This window comes from Equus quagga, chromosome 2 (assembly GCF_021613505.1).
Source record: "Equus quagga isolate Etosha38 chromosome 2, UCLA_HA_Equagga_1.0, whole genome shotgun sequence".
NCBI classification, from domain to species: domain Eukaryota; kingdom Metazoa; phylum Chordata; class Mammalia; order Perissodactyla; family Equidae; genus Equus; species Equus quagga.
Window position 1 is genome coordinate 94417813 of NC_060268.1, and position 19864 is coordinate 94437676.

General features: G+C 46.5%; 1 protein-coding gene across 1 annotated transcript in view; it reads right to left on the reverse strand.

Moving 5' to 3' along the window:
• The window catches only part of BNC1 (basonuclin 1), a 117311-nt gene that overhangs the window by 96410 nt on the left and 1037 nt on the right, over positions 1-19864 (reverse strand). The gene's annotated exons all lie outside the window — the stretch shown is intronic.

Below are 19864 nucleotides of genomic sequence, written 5' to 3' on the forward strand. Positions count from 1 at the left end.
AAATGCAAAGCACCTCAATTAGTAATTGGTGTTGGTTTTGTTTCAGAGAGCGAGAGAAATCCAAACCATTCAATTCACCTGTCATTTAAATGACAGATCCAGGCCCTGTAACTTTGTTAGATAAATACAAGGGCTTTTAAACGTTCTCCTTTTCAAATTATCTAATGAGATGATATATATTAAAGTACTTTGCATACTGAAATTATATGCTCACGGGGAAAGCATTTTTTGTTGTTGTTGACTCCATTCTCCATCATTAAGGGAGTGAGAAAGAGAAAGTAAGAGACAGAATGCGGGACCAAAGGAGCAAACAAAGGAGAGGCGCGAAGGAGCCTGAGATTCCCGAGGGAGCTGGAAGGGGCAAGGAAGAGCCAGCGTTCCCTGTCTGTCCCCGCCCAGCCACATTCTCAGCAGTCGGCAATGACTCTGCAGCTTTTTGGCTGCTGTTTCACACTTTCGCCATGGACTATTCACAGCGGCTGCCCCGACAAAGGGACCTTTTTCCCACCTGAGGGTTATGGCTGCAGCCACGGTTCCCAGCCATGGCTGCACACGCGAATCACCTGGGAGCTTTTAAACCCAGGCTCCATCCCAAACAATTAGATCAGGGCTCTGGAGGCTGGGCCTGGGCAGAGGTGTGTTTGAAAAGCTCCCCAGGCGATTCTAATTCAGGGCCAGGACTGAGAACCAGCCAGCTACAGAGAGCGGCACTGATCAAACTTTGATCCACATGCGAATCTCCTCAGGGTCTTGTTGAACGCCTGATTCTGATTCAACAGGTCTGAAATGGCAGCCTGAGTCTGCTTTTAGAACAAGCCCCCAGGGAAAGCTGATGCTGCTGGCCCCCAGACCACACTTCTGTGTATGTGTTTTGCTTTAAAATTTTTTTTTCTTTTTTTGGTGAGGAAGATTTGCCCTGAGCTAACATCCATTTCTAATCTTGTGCTAATCTTCCTCTATTTTGTGTGTGGGATGCCTCCACAGCATGGCCAAGGAGTGGAACAGGTCCATGCTGGATCTGAACCTGTGAACCGAGAACCCCCAAAGCAGAGTGTGCAGAAGTTTAACCATTCGGCCATGGGGCCAGCCCTGTTTTGCTTTTTGTAATTGGAGAATAATTGACCTACAATATCCTATTCATTTCAGGTGTATATCATAGTGATTTGATATTTACGTACATTATGAAATGATCACAATAAGTCTAGTCTGTCACCATACAGTTATTACAAGATTATTGACTATATTCTCTATGCTGCACAGTACATCCACATGACTTATTTATTTTATAACTGGAAGTCTGTACCTCTTAATCCCCTTCACCTATCTCACCACGCCCCCAACACATCCCCCTCTGGTAACCACCAGTCCATTTCCTGTATCTGTGCGTCTATTTCTGTTTTGTTTTATTTGTTCATTTGTTTCGCTTTTTGGGTCCTACACTTTGAAAGGTGAGGAACGAGAGAAAATCCAAGTCTTTTGGCGTGCACGGGGTGTTCCACCATCTATTTCTGTGGTTCTTCAAGTGTGGTCTCCGGGCCAGCAGTATTAGCATTACCCCAAAACTTTTAGAAAGGCAAATCCTTGGGCTTGACCCCAGATTTGTTAAATCAGGACCTCTGGAGACAGGGCCCAGCAACAAATTATTTTCGCAAGCTCTCCAGGTGATGCTGATGCACATTAAAGTTTGGGAGCCACTGATCTCCTTGTATTCCCTACACCTGCTGTGCCTCTGTGTCTGCAGTCCTCCTGGCTGGAACCCTTTTCTTCCCCTTGACCCACTCCACCTGAGGACCTCCATCAGACTCCTATTCATCCTTCAAAACTCATCTCTTGTGTTACCTCCTATCCAGTGTCGTACTGGTAAGTGTTTAACACTTGGCTCTGTAGAACCCTGATTTTATAGCATCTGTCCATTTCATGCTGTCAATGTGAAGGCACTGGAAACAGGGTTGGGACAACAGGCACACTCGCTAGCAAGAAACAGGCTCTGGCCAGTTGCCTCCAGCACGCCATTGCCTCTGGCCTATACTTAACCCACTGCGTTAAGGGTCTGTCTGTCTGTCTGCTCACTGGATGGTGAGCTCCTTGAAGGCTGGTTCCATATTTCCTCTGTTCTCCTCCGTTATCTCTAGAATGGGGCCCATACATAGAAGGTCCTTCATATTCTTTATTGAACTGAACCCAATGTCTGTTGTGAAAACATCATACACCCACACCCACACACATAATAGAACTTTTCAAAATGAACATTGTTCAATAGTGAGACAACTATTCCAACTTGAACTTTAGACTGAGCCTCATAAAATGTACCACCTATATTTTCTTTCCAGGATTTAGGCACATGTGAAAGTTAATTCTGATGGTGTCCAGTCAGAACCTTGTCAATCACGAGCCCTGCTTTTGTTTAGTTTAAAAGTCTGCACAGAAGTGGAAGGCTCCAGATGGCCGCCTCACAGTGGGGAGGGACCTGGGAGGCCAGAGAAGAGCTCGCAGCTCTGCCACTGACCTGGCCTCAGGGCTCCCCATCCTGCACTCCACTCCGTCTGCAAAGGGATGTGCTGCTTTAGATGGCCAGCTCTGAAGATCTCTCTCTCGTTGCTGCATTACAATTTAGGACTCCCAGGGCTCTTTGCACTGAGAAGAAAGAGTGAATTCAGAAAAGTTTTCCCTATTTTAAAAAAAGCCATCCTATTTTATGGAAAGGGTTAAGTGTCTTCTATGCCCTAAAGCATCAAGGGCTTGTCTTGGCATCTTGTCCTCCCTCCTGATGAATTGCCTGACACTTCCCTGATCCTGCAGCTCTCTTCTTTAGAAAATAACATTTGGTTCTAGTCATGGCAGAAGCCTGGGTTTTGCTGATTTAAGGCCATAAAGGAATGTGATGGCAAATTTAAATACTTTCATATCTACGAAAGCGTGGGTCCTGAGACAGAAACGTTAACATAAAACGCTCTTCGTTGGCTCCCTATGTACAATAGAGTTATCTTAATCGTGAGTGGTTACTATTTGTTTGTCTCTAATTCTCTTTAGGAACTGAAAAACTTGGGTTCAGTTGTAATTTTCTATACTGCGAGACCGTGTTAAGACCAAGCTATAATTTCAGGGTTCAGATTTCAGTGGTTTGACTTTACAGTACGAACAATTAGGAAACATGTTTTGTCTTATTAATTTAATCTTGCATGTCAAGGATCACGGCGTTGACTCTGTAGAGAGAGAATTTATCAATACATTGCATGGTGCTATTTTAAGATACAAATAAACAACTGTGCCAATAAAAGAGACCATTTTCAAAAGACTCTCCAAGAAGGCTTACATATTTTTGGCAAGTGGGAGGTAGGGGTTCAGGGGTAACTATTCCTTTTGCAATTGAAAAACATAAATTAGGATAATTGTTTTAGAAAATAGTTAAGAATGAGATGTGCTGATAAGTTTGAGCTCTAATTAAGCAGCTTCTTTTCAGCTCAGGCTTCAATTTGCTCCAGACACTTTCCCCTTTTGCTAGTCTACACTGACTCAGACGCATCTACTTCAAGTTCGTTGGTACCATCCCTTTATTTGGGTTTACCACTTGGGTTTCAACATTAGGTAAAGGAGAAGAATAAAAGTTAGTTTTGAATTTAAACAAATGAATTTCAGAAAGGACTTTGGCAATATTTTTATTCATTTCCTACTGGGGTCTCCTTAGCGTGACAAACTCAAGGTACAACAAGTGAATTAATTACCCGCAAAAATCACTTCAGGGCGCCCACAGTTCACCCATCGGTAGGTCAGTCTCCCAGTTTCAAATTCCGGAGGGCTTTTCTTTCTTCCCTCTCCCTCACATTCCACATCCAGACAATCGTTCAATCCTGGCAACTATCGCTTGTAATCGTCTAGAATATACCCTCCCTTTTTTTGTTCCTCCTTGACTTGAGAGTACATCATAATCACCTGGGGAGATTCATAAAAACGTACAATTCCAGGACTTCCTCCCCAAGAGTCTGATTCAGGATGTCCGAGGAGACAAGACATCTGCATTTCTAACAATGCATCGAGGTGATTTTGTGGCCTTCCTAAGGGGCCTGAGAAGATGAGCAATAGGAACCAGGTTGAGAGGGAGGAAGTGTGCTCCAGGCAGTGATGCCCACAGGTGAGAACCCCGGGCAGGAGGGAGCTCATGGGAGGGACAGAAAGAAGGAGGGATGGAATGAAGTATGGGGAGGCTGGGAGCAGCCTGATGGTGCAAGTCCAACGTGGGGGGCCTCCCAGGCCGTAGGGAACAGGTCTGCTTCAGATAGGTGGGATCTGAGAGGCCTGTGAGTCTCAGTTGAAAATGTCAGCTGAGAGCAGGAAATGAGGATTGATAGCTGAGGAGCAAGATCTGGGCTGGATTTGATCCTTAGCTCTCTGGGAAAAAGAGCCTGTTAATTGCAATGAGGAGGGAGCCAAGATGGGACCCCATTTAAACAGTGACTGGGGAAGATGAGCCAGCAGACAAGAAGCAGAGGAAGGAAGAAAAGTACCATAAAAACCAAGAAAAAAGAGAATTTTAAGAAAAGAAGAAGTGGTTGACTGTATCACAGTCACCCTAGCATTTTTTGTGCCCTGAACAGAGCCGGTATATAGTAAATATTTTCTGAACTGAATGGAGATGCTGCCCAGGCCATGGAAGGTAAGAACTATGTTGAAGGAAGTCCTTAGAAGGTCCCTGTGTGACCCTGGTAAGGGCAACCTCAGTAGTGGGGGGAGGGGGCAGATCATAGGTGATTGAGGAGGACTAAGAGGTGGAATGTGTAGACAGCAAGTGTAGATGCTCCATAAGCGTCACTGGACGAGATAAGAAGAGAGAGGATGCAGTTGGATGGGGAGGTAGTGTGGAGGGAGTGGTAAAGAAGCGAAAATGAAGGTTGATTTTTCCCTAGGTAGGTGTCCTCCAATCTGAGACACATGGTCCTTCAACACCTGAGCTATGGAGAACTTCCTGTCTAGCTTCCCCATCTCTGCATGGGGAAGCTCACTTGGGTTGTTCACAACGTTATCAAAAAGGATTTCCTTTTTTTGAAGGTTTTAGGTAAAAGCCGTGGTTCAAACTGTTTTCTCCAAAGTGGTTGGCACCTGCTTTCCTGACTCAAGGATTCATGACCTAACGTTGTCTCACGGTGATGGGGGTTACCTCGCGAGGTGCCTCGTCTGCACTATCTCACAGCAGTCCTGGAAGGCAGGTGTTATTATCCGCACTCCCCTGATGAGGACACTGACCTGCAATGTCCCTCCGCTTACAAGTGGTCAAGCTAGGATTCCAGCCTAGTTCTGTCTCTGACTCAGAAGCCTCGTTACCCCACCCAGGCTGCCCTTGCTTCACCTGGATAAATTCCAAAATGACATGACCGCTTTTCCCCAAAGTTCCTGACCTTTTTACATTCCAGACAGTTCTTTCTAACTGAAGTGTAGTTTCTTCAGTCGCTAAAGGTGAAGCACTTGCAATTCTGCACACCCCCCCCCCCCCCCCCCCGCCAGCCTCCCTGTCTGCCTCACCCCTTCACAAACCACACAGAGATGCAACCAAGGAGCTGCCTGTTGCTCACCTCCCAGAACCACACGTCTGCCCTGTACCCTGCCATTCTGCCGCCTCTGCTTCACAAACCGCCTCTGCCTCTCGGGCAGAAGCATGCCCGAGCCAGCCTCGTGTGTGGTCCAGCAGCTCCCACGGAGCCCCTTCCCTCTTAGAGAGAAAGCACATCCACTTAGCATCCTTGTTGAATTGCTAGGCACAGTGGGAGGTGCCTGGTGGACGTATCTCATTTAATCCCCCCTGTGCTGCGAGCTAGATGCTATCATTTCCATTGCACATATGGGGTAACTGTACCTGAGGGAGGAGAAGTGACTTCCAAGGACGCCTACTTAGCGGTGTCAGCCCAGGTCTACCTGCATCTTAAGACCACCTTATTATGCCATCTCTCAGCATAAGGCTGAAGTCACAGCAGAGGTCTCTTCAGGCTCAGAGTCAGGCTGTTCCAGGAAGGATATGGGCAGGAAGAATTAGGAAAAGTAGTTGAGATAATCTGTCACTGCTTTGCATGTTTTGGTGAGAATTTAATGATTTAAATGGTGACTCTATTAAACCTCAAATAGCAGGAAGGGTCCCACTTACTGTGTGTCTCTTTGTGCCTTTTCCATATTAGTGTTTAACCAATTAGGGATTTAAAAGAAACAGATTTCTAATTGGAGATGTTACGAGTGGCTTTCACTGCCAGACATATTTCTGACAGGAAGCCGTGCATTCAAAGACCCAGGAGCTTTAGCTTCAAGAGAGGACAGAAGTGAAACAAGTAGAGGGAAAAAAAATCTTCACGTCAACACAGTTGATCTCCTGGTCTACCCTCAGCCTGGTTCATTCTGGAATGAAAGCAGAACTGCGTGGCTCACAACCGTAGAGAAATCCAGCAAAGATGTGGCTTAGAGGGCATCAAAAGTGTGCTCATGTCCCCTTCTTCTGGGGGGTGCCAGCACATGTGGTTTCAGGAGATGCTGAGTATCCACCTGGCAGGCACACTGCTCTCCCCGGACCAGAGCTGAGCCTCCTGGCATCTCTGGCACCCGGCAGCCTCCTTCAGCCAGAAGAGCAGACACTGTTTGGAGCATGAAGCACGCTGCTGCTGGGGGGCCGGAGGGACTCCTCCTCCATCACCTCCACTCATATTGCCAGGGAGATGGAGGCGGTGGGAGGGTGGGGTGTGACACACCTGTGCCCAATCAGGAAGGAATTCCCAAACTTTTCCCTCTCCTATGGACTCCGTCTGGATTTTAACATGGAAAGCAGAGTGAGTTTATGAATTTTATAGAGTTTCCATAGTCTTTTTTTTTCAGAAGGGAAGGGGTTCCTCAGGAATCTCCCAGACAATGTGCAGTGAAACATCTCTGGAAGCAGGCACCCCAAGACACCCTCTTTCTTGCAGGAGTTTTGGAGTCACGACTCCTAGCCAACCACCCATCCCCTCAGGGAGGGGGCACTAGACCTGAGATTCACGATTCTCTGCCATGGGCTTCAGGGGGTCTACGAATCCCCTTTGAGTATATGTAATATTTTGTGAATTTACATATTACATACTTTTTTTTTTTCTCCATAACTATGATTAAATTCTCAAAGGACCCTTGGACCAAGAGGCCAAGAGCCATTCACCTTGTGTCTCCAAGGCAATGATCAAGTGGGACTGTGTGGAGAAGGGAAAGAGGAAACTTTCAAAAGACTGGGATTTAATACAAAGTACGGCATTTTGATGTTTTGTCTTCCCTCTCCTGGGAGGTCATTGGGGGTGAGAAGGTTGGCTCTGGATGCTTTTTCTGGGTGCACTTTGATAAGCTGATTTTTACGTCTGTAGTTTCAGGTGCCGGGGAAGGGAGGGCAGTAGAAAAATGCCCGATGCCCTGAGAAATCCTGCCCCCTTTCTCCCTTCACAATTAAGCTTCTTCAAAGAGTTGTCTGTCCTTGGTTCTCTCCATTTCTGGTTCCTCGTGCATCCCTCAGGCCTCAGCGATCTGAGCTCACCTGTCATCAGTCTACAGAAATTGCTCTCCCTTAGGTCGCCACTGACTTCCAGCTTAAATGTCCTTACGATGCTTTTCAATTCCTGTGCCACTTGACTTGCTTGTAGTTCTTTATATGGACTTAAATAATTAATCTTTATCTATCTTAGTCAAAGCATGCACTATCTACAACTCTATTAGCTATCGTTTATATACTCTCTAGGAAAAGCAAGGAATTTTAATATTTTAACCCAAAATTCTGACCCTGCTAAATAAGCTTAATATCAATACTCATGCCTTCCTTAAATATTTGTTGAGGACCTACTGGGTGCCCATCACTGTGCTGGGTCCTGATGAAGCAGCGGTGGGCGAGCTTGTGCCAACAAGGTAGCTTTCTTCATGCTACAGGAAATTGACAAGTGAGGTCCGGGAGCTCTTAGGAGAATTACCCTGTGGTTAGGATTTCAGTTGCTCCTACTGGAACTACATTATTCATCTGGGCTGATCTAGGGTCCCTGGAGAGTTCAGTCCTTTATAAAGTTAAGACAATCAAGAAGTACTTTTCTACCACACACACACACACTCACACACACACACAGACTCAGCAATAGTTCCAAAGTTGGGCTAAAGTGATCAGCAGGGTATCAATTTTCGAAAGTAGAGTCAAGGGACCCAAAGGAGCAATTTGGCCCCAAGTTCTTAAAGAATCAGAAAATATAGTTGCACCTTCAACTTGCAAGGTTTCCAATCTGGCAGGGAGGGAAGGCTGAACATGCAGGCAGTGTGGGTCCGAATAGACACCCAGAGGCACAGAGGATGGCCAATCGGGCAGTGACAGGATGAGAGGGGAATTTTCCTGTTGTCTTGGAAATCAGGTTAAGTCAGTAAGCAGCTCAATCTTGAGAGAATCCAGGGGTCTTCCAGCAAGTGTGGCCACTATATGCAAGGCTTGCTGGGAGGTGTAAGGACCGATCCTGCTCCCAGAGACCCAACTACTCCCCCATCCCCAGTAGAAGGAGCCATAAGAAGGTTGCTGGCCTTAGGGGGAGTTTGTTATGCATGGGCCGTACCTTCCCTTCTCCATATGGAAGGGGGAAGAGAGAGGGTGCCTCCCCAAAGCCAGGTGATGGAGACACCAAGAGAAGCGCCAGTGGAGACTGCAGGCCCTAGGCAAAGGGGGCGGGGTGGTGTGGTGGAGATTGGCTGAGTGGCAAAACCTGTGGGTGGTCAGTCGAGGAGGGAAGCACAGGAGTGGAGGTGGAGAAAGCCCCCTGGGAAGAGCATCCTTGGAACCTAGGCGCTTGAAGTCTTGTCTTTTGTCTTTTCAGGTCCTATAAACCCACTTTTCAAAGCCCTCAAGACTTTCAGACCCCTTTCCCAGGCCACCAGCTCTCCCCAGTTGACAAGAGGCCACTCTACACAACTCCTGCGATGCTTCCACACAGACCACAATGTGAATTGTGCAAATGGTGGCCCTGCCCATTGTGCCAGTTAGGATGTGTTCAGCTGGAAGTGACAGCAAGCCACAAGTGGCTTAATCCAAAGTGGTACTTACTGTTCACTTAACAAGAAGTCTGGAGCTAAGTGGTTCCAGGACTGGTGTGGCAGCTCAGCCACGCCAATGGGGACCCAGGCTCTGTTTTTATACTCTCTCATCCTCAGCATGTTGGCTTTTTGTCCATTGCTTGTCTGCGGGGCTGCTGCAGCTCCAGATATCATAGTTTGACACCAGTGGGCCAATGTGGAAGGAGAGGGGCAAAGACAGAAAGTGATGTCTTTTCACTGTGAAGGGCTGTGGTCCAGAGTTCCTTTATGTCTTATTCACCAAAACAAAGGAGAACAGGATTACTCCAAGTGGTTTAGGCCAACCATGATGATTGTCCTGAGGTCAAGGATGCATTGGAGTCCTTTCATCAGTAGTGAATAGGTTCAGTAGGCAATGACCAGACACCCCTACATCTGTCTTCAATTGTTTTCTTCACTGAGCTAGAACGTAGGTTCATTTTGTGCATTCCTTCCTTCCTCCATTTATGAATTCAGTGACTAGTTAGGGGATGACGTCTACCTGGCAGGCTCTGCATCAGGTCCTGGAGTCATTGGTCTCTTTAGCAACACACTCAGCAGTTCTCTCTGTCACTTACTCCCATCTCCTTCTCCAGCACCTCCTGACCAGCTCCAATTCCAGTCTGGCCCCACCATTTTCCTTGGTTCTCTCTCCTGGCCAGAACATTTTTTGATTGGCCCATTAAAATAGTAGGTTTTCAGCCTAATAACTGGAGTCTTTACAGATCCCATCTACTGTTATACTTTCCCCTGGTAAGCTCCTGTCCCATCCCCAAGGCAGTTCTTCCAAATTTCTGCCATCTCCCACTCAAACCCCACGCTACTCTTCTCATCAGACATTTTCTGTTTCCTTTCTAGGGCAGACAGAGGCCACGAACGCTGCTCTCCCACCTTTATTCCCCTCTACAGACATGCTTAGTTCCCAGCACTTCACTCATTATCACCTAGAGCTATTCTTTTTTTTTCTTGTCCTCCTTTAAGCCTCAGCTCAAATGTCACCTCCTCTTTAATACCTTAATAATAAAAATACCGTCACTAACATTTATTAAGTATCTGGCCCTGGGCTCAGCATTTAACATGAATTATCTCAATTTCATCCTCCCACAAAACTAGGAGGAGGGCATCCCGTCCCTTTTTTTTTTTGGTAGACAAGAAATGAAAGCATAGGTTAAGGAACTAGCCCACTGTTACACCACGTGGGGCTGGATTCAAGCCTGGATCTGCCTGGAACTCAAAAAGTCCTGCTCCTGAGCCCTGGGTGAAATCACTCTGGGCTCACTAGTCCCTGTCACTTGTGTCCTCCTTGTGTATACGCACACATCCTCTCCCGTAATCACCTCACTGAGGACACCTGTCTCTTTACTTGTCTGTTTTCCCCACTGGAACGGGAGTTCCCAGAGGGCAGTCTGATTCATAGTGTCCTGCCCAACACCTGCCATTCCTGTTGCTTGGTGGCCGCCAGTGAATGTGGCCGTTAATGACGGAGGGAGTGAGTGACACCCCGCAGGGCTGAATCAAGGACGGGTTCCCAGAGAAGTCGTTACTCTGCTGCGAGGTGGGCAGTGGCAGGTTTGGGGTTTACCTTCCTGCATCACTCATTCCTTCCTTCATTCCTCAAATATCTATTGGCTGTCTTCTACGGGCCAGGCACTATTTTAGTTGCTGGAGACAAAGCAGTGAGCAAAACAGACCAAAATCCCCGCCTGCAGTAAGTTGCCATTCTAGGGGGTACAGGCAAGTGCTTTCTCCAGGCCCTTTGCCCAGGTCTCCAGTCCGTTTCTTTTCCTATTTTTCCTCAAGGCGGGGACACTTATAGGTGTTCATCGCCAAGCTGTCTTATATCTTCTAAGAGTTGTATCTTCTGTGCTCACTGCCCAGGCTCAACAGATGAAGAACCATAAATAAAAGCAAGTACACTGAATAGACAAGATCTAAATGCTTAGAAGTCATCTCCCCAGAAGACTCTGCAAATGTTGTCCTCCCCAGGGCTCCTTCTCTAGTCTGAGACACTTAATGCTCCATTTCCGCTTTTCTGTGACTGAGTTCTGAGCTGAGTTCCTTGGGGGTGCAAGCGAGAGTGCCTTACTGCTTCTCCCTCCCATGTCAGGTCACCTCCCACCTCCTCTCTTCAGGGCCCAGAGCACCTCGGGTTCTGGAGCTCGCCCATTCCCTCCCCTACCCCATGCAGGGTGGGTGGGTGGGTGGGGGGGAGCGGCAGGACTTGCTCTTGACTTTGGGGCCCTTCCAGGACTGGATGAGAGGGGAGCCTGCTTCTGGATTCCTCCAGACCTGGACCAGAGGCAGCTACTACAGCCACTCCATCAATACATCCTTCCATCTTCAGTCGGACCATTGGGTCCATTCATGCTACACAGCAGGAGACATCACAGACAAGGAAGGGAAGCCAACAAAGGGTATATGACCCCTAAGCCCCCAAAAAGAAAGGTGGGCTCTTTGCACCACACCACTCAGTGCATCCTGTGCAGGCGTTGTCCACCCGCTGGGGGTTGGGGGAGATGCTCACTGCAACCCATGAGCCCTGAGGATCACACATCGACCCATGCCACCTGTGACCTGGAGGGAGCGCCAGAGGCCTGGTGCAACTGAGCCCAGATGCGGCTGCCTCTCCCAGCAGCCCCCAGCCACCCTGAGGACGATTCCACCACCCTGAGGCCTGGGCTCCTCCACAGATGGCAGGTCCCAGGCCCAGCAACGTCTGCCCGCAGTGTGCAACCCCACCCACGGCCCTGGCGCTGGAGTCCCAGCCGCGGTCCCCCACCCCCTCGCCCTGCTGGTCTCCGAAGGGACGTCCCCACGCTAAGCATGTCCTGATCGCTGATTCCAGAGTTACAGGGAATGGCCACGTCCGGGGCGAGGGCTGAGAGGGAGCCACGGTTACTGACAGGTGCCCGGGGTCCCCTGGATGGCACTGGACAGGCGCCTGCCCCGCCCTCCGTTCTAATTAGGGCCACCTCGGGCTGAAGCTTCTCCCTGTTGCCCGGCCACCCCTACTCATCCCCCCTCCACGCCCCTAGCACAGGGAGCTCACCTTGCCTCCACCCCCTATTCATAACCCTGTCCAAGGGGCGGGATCCTGCGGGTGTGCGGAACCTGGGCTCTGGGGAAGGGGCTAGTTTTCAGCCACGTGGGGGTGTGGGGTCCGGGTTTCCCTAGGCACCCACCAGAGAGCCCAAGAACCTAACACGAAGGCATGCAGGAAGGGGTTGGACCAGCGGTGGCCGGACTGTGCAGGATCCAAGCTCTGGAGTCTGCAAACAGCTTAAGCTTCCGAGACTCTAAAGATACTCCCCATGCCCTCCTCCCTCCTCGCCTCCAAGAAACAAGGCGGGTGGTGGCCTCGGCGTGTCCTGGGACAGGGTGCTGTGCCTCTCCCAGATTAAGCCCCGGGCAGGCGCTCCCCAGCACCGTCAGCATGAAGTCATCCTGCCAGTAGGAATTTCCTGTCCCTTAAACACTGACTGGAGACATCCCCGCCCTCCGCCCCATCCGTGGGCTCCTGGACTCACCAAACGCCTCAGGCATTCATTGCCAGGCAGTGCCAGGCCCTACCCTCCAGGCTCCATCACCGTTGCAGACGTGGGACAGGTTTCACCATCAATGGCAGAAAGTGAGGCCATGTGGGCGGGCATGTTCCATGACAAGTGTTCAAGGCACAAGCCTGCTTTCCTGAGCAGGGGGCCCCTCCGTGTCCCACTGTGGTTTCACTCTTCCGGTGCTTGGCACAGCTGGTGCAGAAACCAAGATCTCTGGGGAAACTGAGACCTGTTGGCGACAAGGTGCCCTGGGGCCTGCCACCCTGAGGAGTGCACAGCATCCTTGAAGTGAGGAGGCTCCACACAGCAAAAGCTGGACAACCTTAGAAGATGCAATTATCAGGTGAATCTTAGGCTAAGAATGTGAGTATTCACCACAGAATCTCTCTCCCTCGCCAGACGATGGTGACAGAACCAGGGTGGAAGTCCCTGGGTGTGGGCTCCTGTCCATTTCAAACATACTCTGTACACACCAGGGAGGCAATAAACCTTTGTCCACTGTCAAAGCTGTGCGAGACTAATCACGCCATTTTCCCTGGGGCTCGTCCCCTGTCATTTCCGGCCAAGGGAGGAGGGAGGAGCCTTGAGCCAATATGTGTGTGTGTCGGGGAGTGAGGATAAGATGGTCTCAGAAACAGCAGGCTCCGATGGGACTGGATCAGGAGCCCGTGTGAGGTTCACTAAGATAAGAGCTGAAGGCAGGAGCGGAGGGAGGTTTGTGAAGGGCGGGGTAGGGTCGGGGGGATTCTGGGGCCCAACTGTCAACATGTGGCCAGAATGGGAGAGGGGGACTCGTCCCCCTGGTAGCGGTTCAGTGAGTGGGGACCTCAGCACCCTGGGCCTCACTTTGCGCTGGCTATTTGGAGTCCAGAAGATAGTGTCTTGGGGCGTGCATCCTGTCCAGGCAGGTCCCTTTGGTCACAGTGTCACAGTCATAGGTGGCTTCACAGCAGCAGACCTGAAGGAGCTCAAGATGGTGAGCACCTGTGATACCCTCCATCTCCTCCCAGAAATTACTTGGCGAGGCTTGGGGGGAGCCAGGAGGAATGGCTCGAGATGGGTTAAGAGACCCTGAAATCAGAACAATTTTTTTTGTTGTTGTTGAGTTCATAATAGTTTACATCATTGTGAAATTTCAGTTGTACATTATTTCTTGTCTGTCACCACATAAATGCTCCCCTTCACCCACTGTGCCCACCCTCCACCCCCCTTCCCCTGGTAACTACTGAACTGTTTTCTTTGTCTGTGTGTTTGTTCATATTCCACATATGAGTGAAATCATCTGGTGTTTGTCTTTCTCAGTCTGGCTTATTTTGCTTAGCATAATTCCCTCCAGATCCATCCATGTTGTTGCAAATGGGATGATTTTATCTTTTTTCTGGCTGAGTAGTATTCCATTGTATGTATACCACATCTTCTTTATCCAGTCATCAGTTGATGGGGGCACTAGGATAGTTTCCATGTCTTGTCTATTGTGAATAGTGCCGCAGTGAACATAGGGGTACATATGTTACTTTGGATTGTTGATTTCAAGTTGTTTGGGTAGATACCCAGTAGTGGGATGGCTGGGTCATATGGTAGTTCTATTTTTAGTTTTTTGAGGAATCTCCATGCTGTTTTCCATAATGGCTGCTCCAGTTTGCATTCCTACCAGCAGTGAATGAGGGTTCCCCTTCTCTCTACACCCTCTCCAATATTTGTTATTTTTAGTCTTGGTGATTATAGCCATTTTAACAGGTGTAAGGTAGTATCATAGTGTAGTTTTGATTTGCATTTCCCTGATCATTAGTGGTGTTGAACATCTTTTCATGTGCTTATTGGCCATCTGTATATCTTCTTTGGAAAAATGTCTGTTCATATGCTCTGCCCATTTTTTGATCAGGCTGTTTGTTTTTTTTGTTGTTCAGTTGTGTGAATTCCTTATATATTATGGAGATGAACCCCTTGTCAGATATACGATTTGCAAATATTTTCTACCTGTTGGTGGGTGTCCTTTTGTTTTGAGCCTAGTTTCTTTTGCCTTGCAGAATCTCTTTTAGTCTGATGAAGTCCCACTTGTTTATTTTTTCTTTTGTTTCCCTTGTCTGAGAAGACATCGTATTCGAGAAGATCCTTTTAAGCTCGATGTCAAAGAGTGTACTACTGATATTATCTTCCAAGGGTTTTATTGTTTTAGGATGTATCTTCAAGTTTTTGATACATTTTGAGTTTATTTTTGTGTATGACGTGAGATATTGCTCTACTTTCATTTTTTTGCACGTGGCTGTCCAGTTTTCCCAACACCATTTATTGAAGAGACTATCTTTTCTCCATTGTATGTTCTTGGCATCTGTGTTGATGATTAGCTGTCCGTAGATGTGTGGTTTTATTTCTGGGCTTTCAGTTCTCTGTTCCATTGATCTGTGTGCCTGTTTTTGTACCAGTGCCATGCCATTTTGATCACTATGGCTTTGTAGTATATTTTGAAGTCAGGGATTGTGATGCCTCCAGCTTTGTTCTTCTTTCTCAGGATTGCTTTAGCAATTTGGGGTCTTTGGTTGCCCCACATGAATTTTAGGATTCTTTGTTCTATTTCCGTGAAGAATGTCATTGGGATTCTGATAGGGATGGCATTGAATCTGTAGATTGCTCTGGGTAGTATGGACACTTTAATTATGTTTATTCTTCCAATCCATGTGCATGGAATCTCTTTCCATCTCTTTACGTCATCATCTATTTCTTTCAATAATGTCTTACAGTTTTTGTTGTATAAGTCCTTCACCTGCTTGGTTAAATTTATTCCTAGATATTTTATTCTTTTTGTTGCAATTGTAAATGGAATTGTATTCTTGAGTTCTCTTTCTGTAGGTTCGTTATTAGAATACAGAAATGCAACTGATTTTTGTAAGTTGATTTTGTATTCTGCAATTTTACTGTAGTTGTAAATTATTTCTATTAGTTTTCCAATGGATTCTTTAGGGTTTTCTATATATAACATCGTGTCATCTGCAAACAGTGAGAGTTTCACTTCTTCACTCCCTATTTGCATTCCTTTTACTCCTTTCCCTTGTCTGATTGTTCTGGCCAAAACCTCCAGTACTATGTTGAACAAGAGTGGTGAGAGTGGGCATCCTTGTCTTGTTAAACCAGAACTATTTTTGATAATTTGTCCCCATTTGTGTCCACAGGCTGGAGAGATCTGAGAGAACTGAAATATTTAGGCATATGATATTTTATTCCTCATGTTTCTCATTTATCCCCAAGTAAAATAACATTTACTGTGTGCCTTCTGATTACGAATCAGTATGTATGAAGAAAATTGGGACAATATAGGAAAACCACAAAAGGAAAATAAAAATAAAGCTTATCCCCAGAAGTAACCACTCTTTACATTACACAGATTGCTTTGTAATTTACTTTATCCACTTAAAAGTATATCATGGATCTCTTCATGTCAATAAATGTTCTCTTACATGATTTTTTAATGGTAATCTAGGGTTCCTCTCTGTAAGTCTGCCAAAAGTTATTTAACCAATCCTTCTATTGGACATTAAGGTGGCTTACAACTGTTAGCCATATAATAAAGCTGTGATGAACAGCCCTATGAACAAATCTACACACATGTCCATACCCAGTTCCTTAAGATAAATTCCTAGGAAGAGAATTCCTGGTCAAATGGTGTGCACATTTTTAAGGATCTGATACCCATTGGCAAACTGCCTTCCAGAAAGGTTATTTCAACTTACCCTCCCACCTACAAAGTGTGAGAATCTTATTTCCCTACAACCTCATGCCAACTTGGCGTTATCCATCTTTGAAAATCTTTGTCAATTTGAAAGTAAAAGTGATAATGTTTAATTGTTTAAATCCTCATTTCTTTGATTTTTGTAAGGATAAGCAAAACATCTTTTCACTGTTTTAATTTATTCTTATGTAAATTGCCTGTTTATATCATTTGTTTATTTTATTGAACGCTTATTATGTACCAGACATTGGGCATTTTCTACTTGGTGTGTTCAGCTTTTTTTAAATTGATTTTCAGGAACTCTCTATATTAGCTCCTTGCTTAGCCTGTTATGAAGACTTCATTCCTGTTTGTCTTTAAGCTTTTTTTTTTTTTTTTTGGCCTCACAGAAGTTTTAAATGTGTATGCAGTCAAAATTGTCAACCTTGGTGTTAGGTCAAGAAAACTTTTCTCCTTATCAAGAATATAAAAATATAATTTTCTATTTCTCCTCATTCATAATTTTCTCCTTGACATTTAAATCTTTAATTCCTCTTGCATTAATTCTGTCTGACATAGGTAAGGACATAATTTATTTTTTTTCAAAAGTTTGGCCAATTTTCCCAACATTATTGATTGAGCACTCTCTCTTAAAGACTAAACATATAATTCTTTTGATTAATATTTTCTTGATTTTTCATGTTTATCAATCATTTGCGTTTCTTCTTTAGTGAATGCCTATGTATGTCTTTGTTTTTCTGTTAGTGTCTTCATCCCCTATGGATTGGAAAGGGCACTTGATATGTTGAAGACACAAATCCCTTTTTGCTCATTTATGTTGCGAATGTTTTCCCCATTTGAACTCTGAGAATTAATTTTCATAGAATTTTTTGGCATACAGAGGTTTTGCATTTTCTTTAGTCATATCAGTCTTTTTATTTATGGTTTCTGATCTGGTTGTTGGGCTTGGAAAAAAGGTAAAAGGCTTTCCCTTGCCAAAGTCATGCAAATTGTCACCTATAGTTCATTTAGTTTTCTTCTTTCTTTCCTCGCTTTCTTCTACCTTCACTCTAATTTATTTATAATTTGTTTTAATATGTTATATTAGGCAAAAATCTAATTTTGTCTTTCCCCAAAAGAGTTTACCCAATGGTCCCATGATTGTTTATTGAATAATCTTTATTTTCTTCTTTGAAATACGACCTTTGCTATACACTAAATTCTTACATGCACCAGATCGCGTCCTTTGCCAATATCCTGCCTCTGTCCTACTTTTAATGCTGAGATTACTACCCTACAAAACCCCAGTCACGGATCAATCCGACTCTCCCCTCTGCCCGCTCCTCCTCTCTGGCTCTGAGAACTGCTTGAGAAATTACTCAGTTCTGCTGCTTGGTGCTGCTCCAGATTCACAGTCTTCAGCCTCAGCTGAGCCCTCAACTTTGTCTTGCAGTCATGTCAACTCCCTTTCCCAGTCTTGTAACAGCCATTTCAAACCTCCATCTCCTTCATCCTCCACCCCATCGCCAGCTGATAACCTCACTTTCTACCTGAAGAAAACATAGAAGTTCTATTCTACCCACCTCCCAACCACCCCTCCTTGAGGAACGATAATCACCAGTGTTTACTGAGTGCTTACTCTGTGCCAGGCACGGTTTTAGCCACTTTACATTCGGTTCATCCTCACAAGAACTCTATAGAGTGGACCCTCTTACCATCCTCAGATAACAGGAGAAGAAACTGAAGCCGAGTGACGTAATTTGCCTAAGGTCACACTACCAATAAGGGCTGAAAAGTGGGATTTGACCCCTGGTAGTGCCTTGAGAGCTCAAGTTCTTGACGATCCTCTGTGAGATTCTTTTCAGTCTTGCTGAGTTTTCACAGAGGGGGAGAGTGGATTGCCTTGGTTTTAATCTTTGTTCTCTGGTGTGGCGGTAAAGTCACTCACTTCTTCATTTATTCAACTCTTCTACAAATATTTGAGCCCCTTCTATGTGCCAGCCCCTGTGCTGGGGATATGGCAGGAGGCAAAACCAGACACAGTGCCTGTCCTCTTGAAGCTGGTAGTCTATGGGGCCGATGGAAGTTGAGCAAAGAATCCCACCAACAAACACAAAACACATCCCAAACGGATGTTGCAAAGGAAAGGAACATAGTTCCATGAGAATGGACAGTAAAGGCTTGAGGAGTGGGGACGAAGGTGTTAGGAGAGGACCTTCCTGAGAAAGTGGCCAATGAGCTAATGAGCTGAGACCAAAGGATGAGGAGGAGTAAATTAGGCAAAGGGTGGGGACAGGCAGGATCCAGGCAAAGGGTGGTGCGTGTCAAAGTGTTCTCTGTGTGTTTAGTGAAGTGTTGGGCGAGGTTGCTTGGCTGACACTCATAGACACGGGACCTCTTTAGGATCCACACCCAGGCGCAGCCCATAGCTGCCCCAGGCTGTGGTCACTGAGTAATGACCTTGGACCTGAAAGGTGTGAACGCAAAGGGGTGAGCTCTCCATCCAGCAGTGCCACGAGTAACTGCACTTCCGCCCCGTGACTTGTACCTGTACAGGATACAAATGACTGCATTTGACTACAGACTTTCCCGACTTTCAAAACAACAACCCTCATGGGAGGCGGCATTAGGATTCTCTGTGATGGAAGAGTGATGTCAGTTTACAAGGCAGACCCAGCTTTCACTTGTGCTTGGGGAGGGCCCTCCTTTCCCTCCCCTCACGTTTTCAGGGGCAGGGACTTGCGTCCAGAGGGAAACCCCTCGCCTCTCTTCCCACTCCTTACTCTCTTCCTGGGGGTGGAGCAAGTTGTGTGATTAGGAAGAAACTGACATTCATTGGTTCACATTTCTCCATTTGAAGGAGCTAATTATCAAAAGCCTGTTACTCTCTCTTCCTCTCACCTGGGACAGGTACCAGGCTGCCATCCTGGGTGACAATGCATCCATTACTGACCTGAACTTCCCTGCGTGGGCCGTCCCTGCGTGTGCAGGGGTGATAAGGAGGGGGCGTGTATACAGCGGATGTTGTCGTATGTCTAAAGACACATTCTCTGATCAGCTTGTTAATAATAAAGCTGATGGGTTAAACCTCAAATCCATCTGTTTCATGTGTCTTAGATTTATCAATTGGTTCCATATTTGCGAGGGGAAAAAAAGGAGTATTATTTATCAGCTGCCCTCCCTACCCCCACAGCCCACCTGTAGGACACATATTGAGAATATTTTCTCCGTTTAAGGTTTTGCGGTACTGAATCAACTTCTCTAACTAAGTGCAGGTGGAGACATCTTAGAACACAAGGATCAATGCCCATTCCCTTCCTCCATTCCCTCGCTTGGCAGGTAATGGGGGACCTGACTGGGAAGCCCGGAGACCTCGGTTCTAAGCTCCAATATTATGTCTGAAGCTAATTTTCAGGGCACACACACTTTCAAACACAGCAGCAACATACGTTACCACCGCACAGCAGTGCTACCCATTATCCGTGATTTTAGGTCACCCTTGCCTCTGCAGCCCTCCGTTGATGCAGCCTCTTGGGAGATG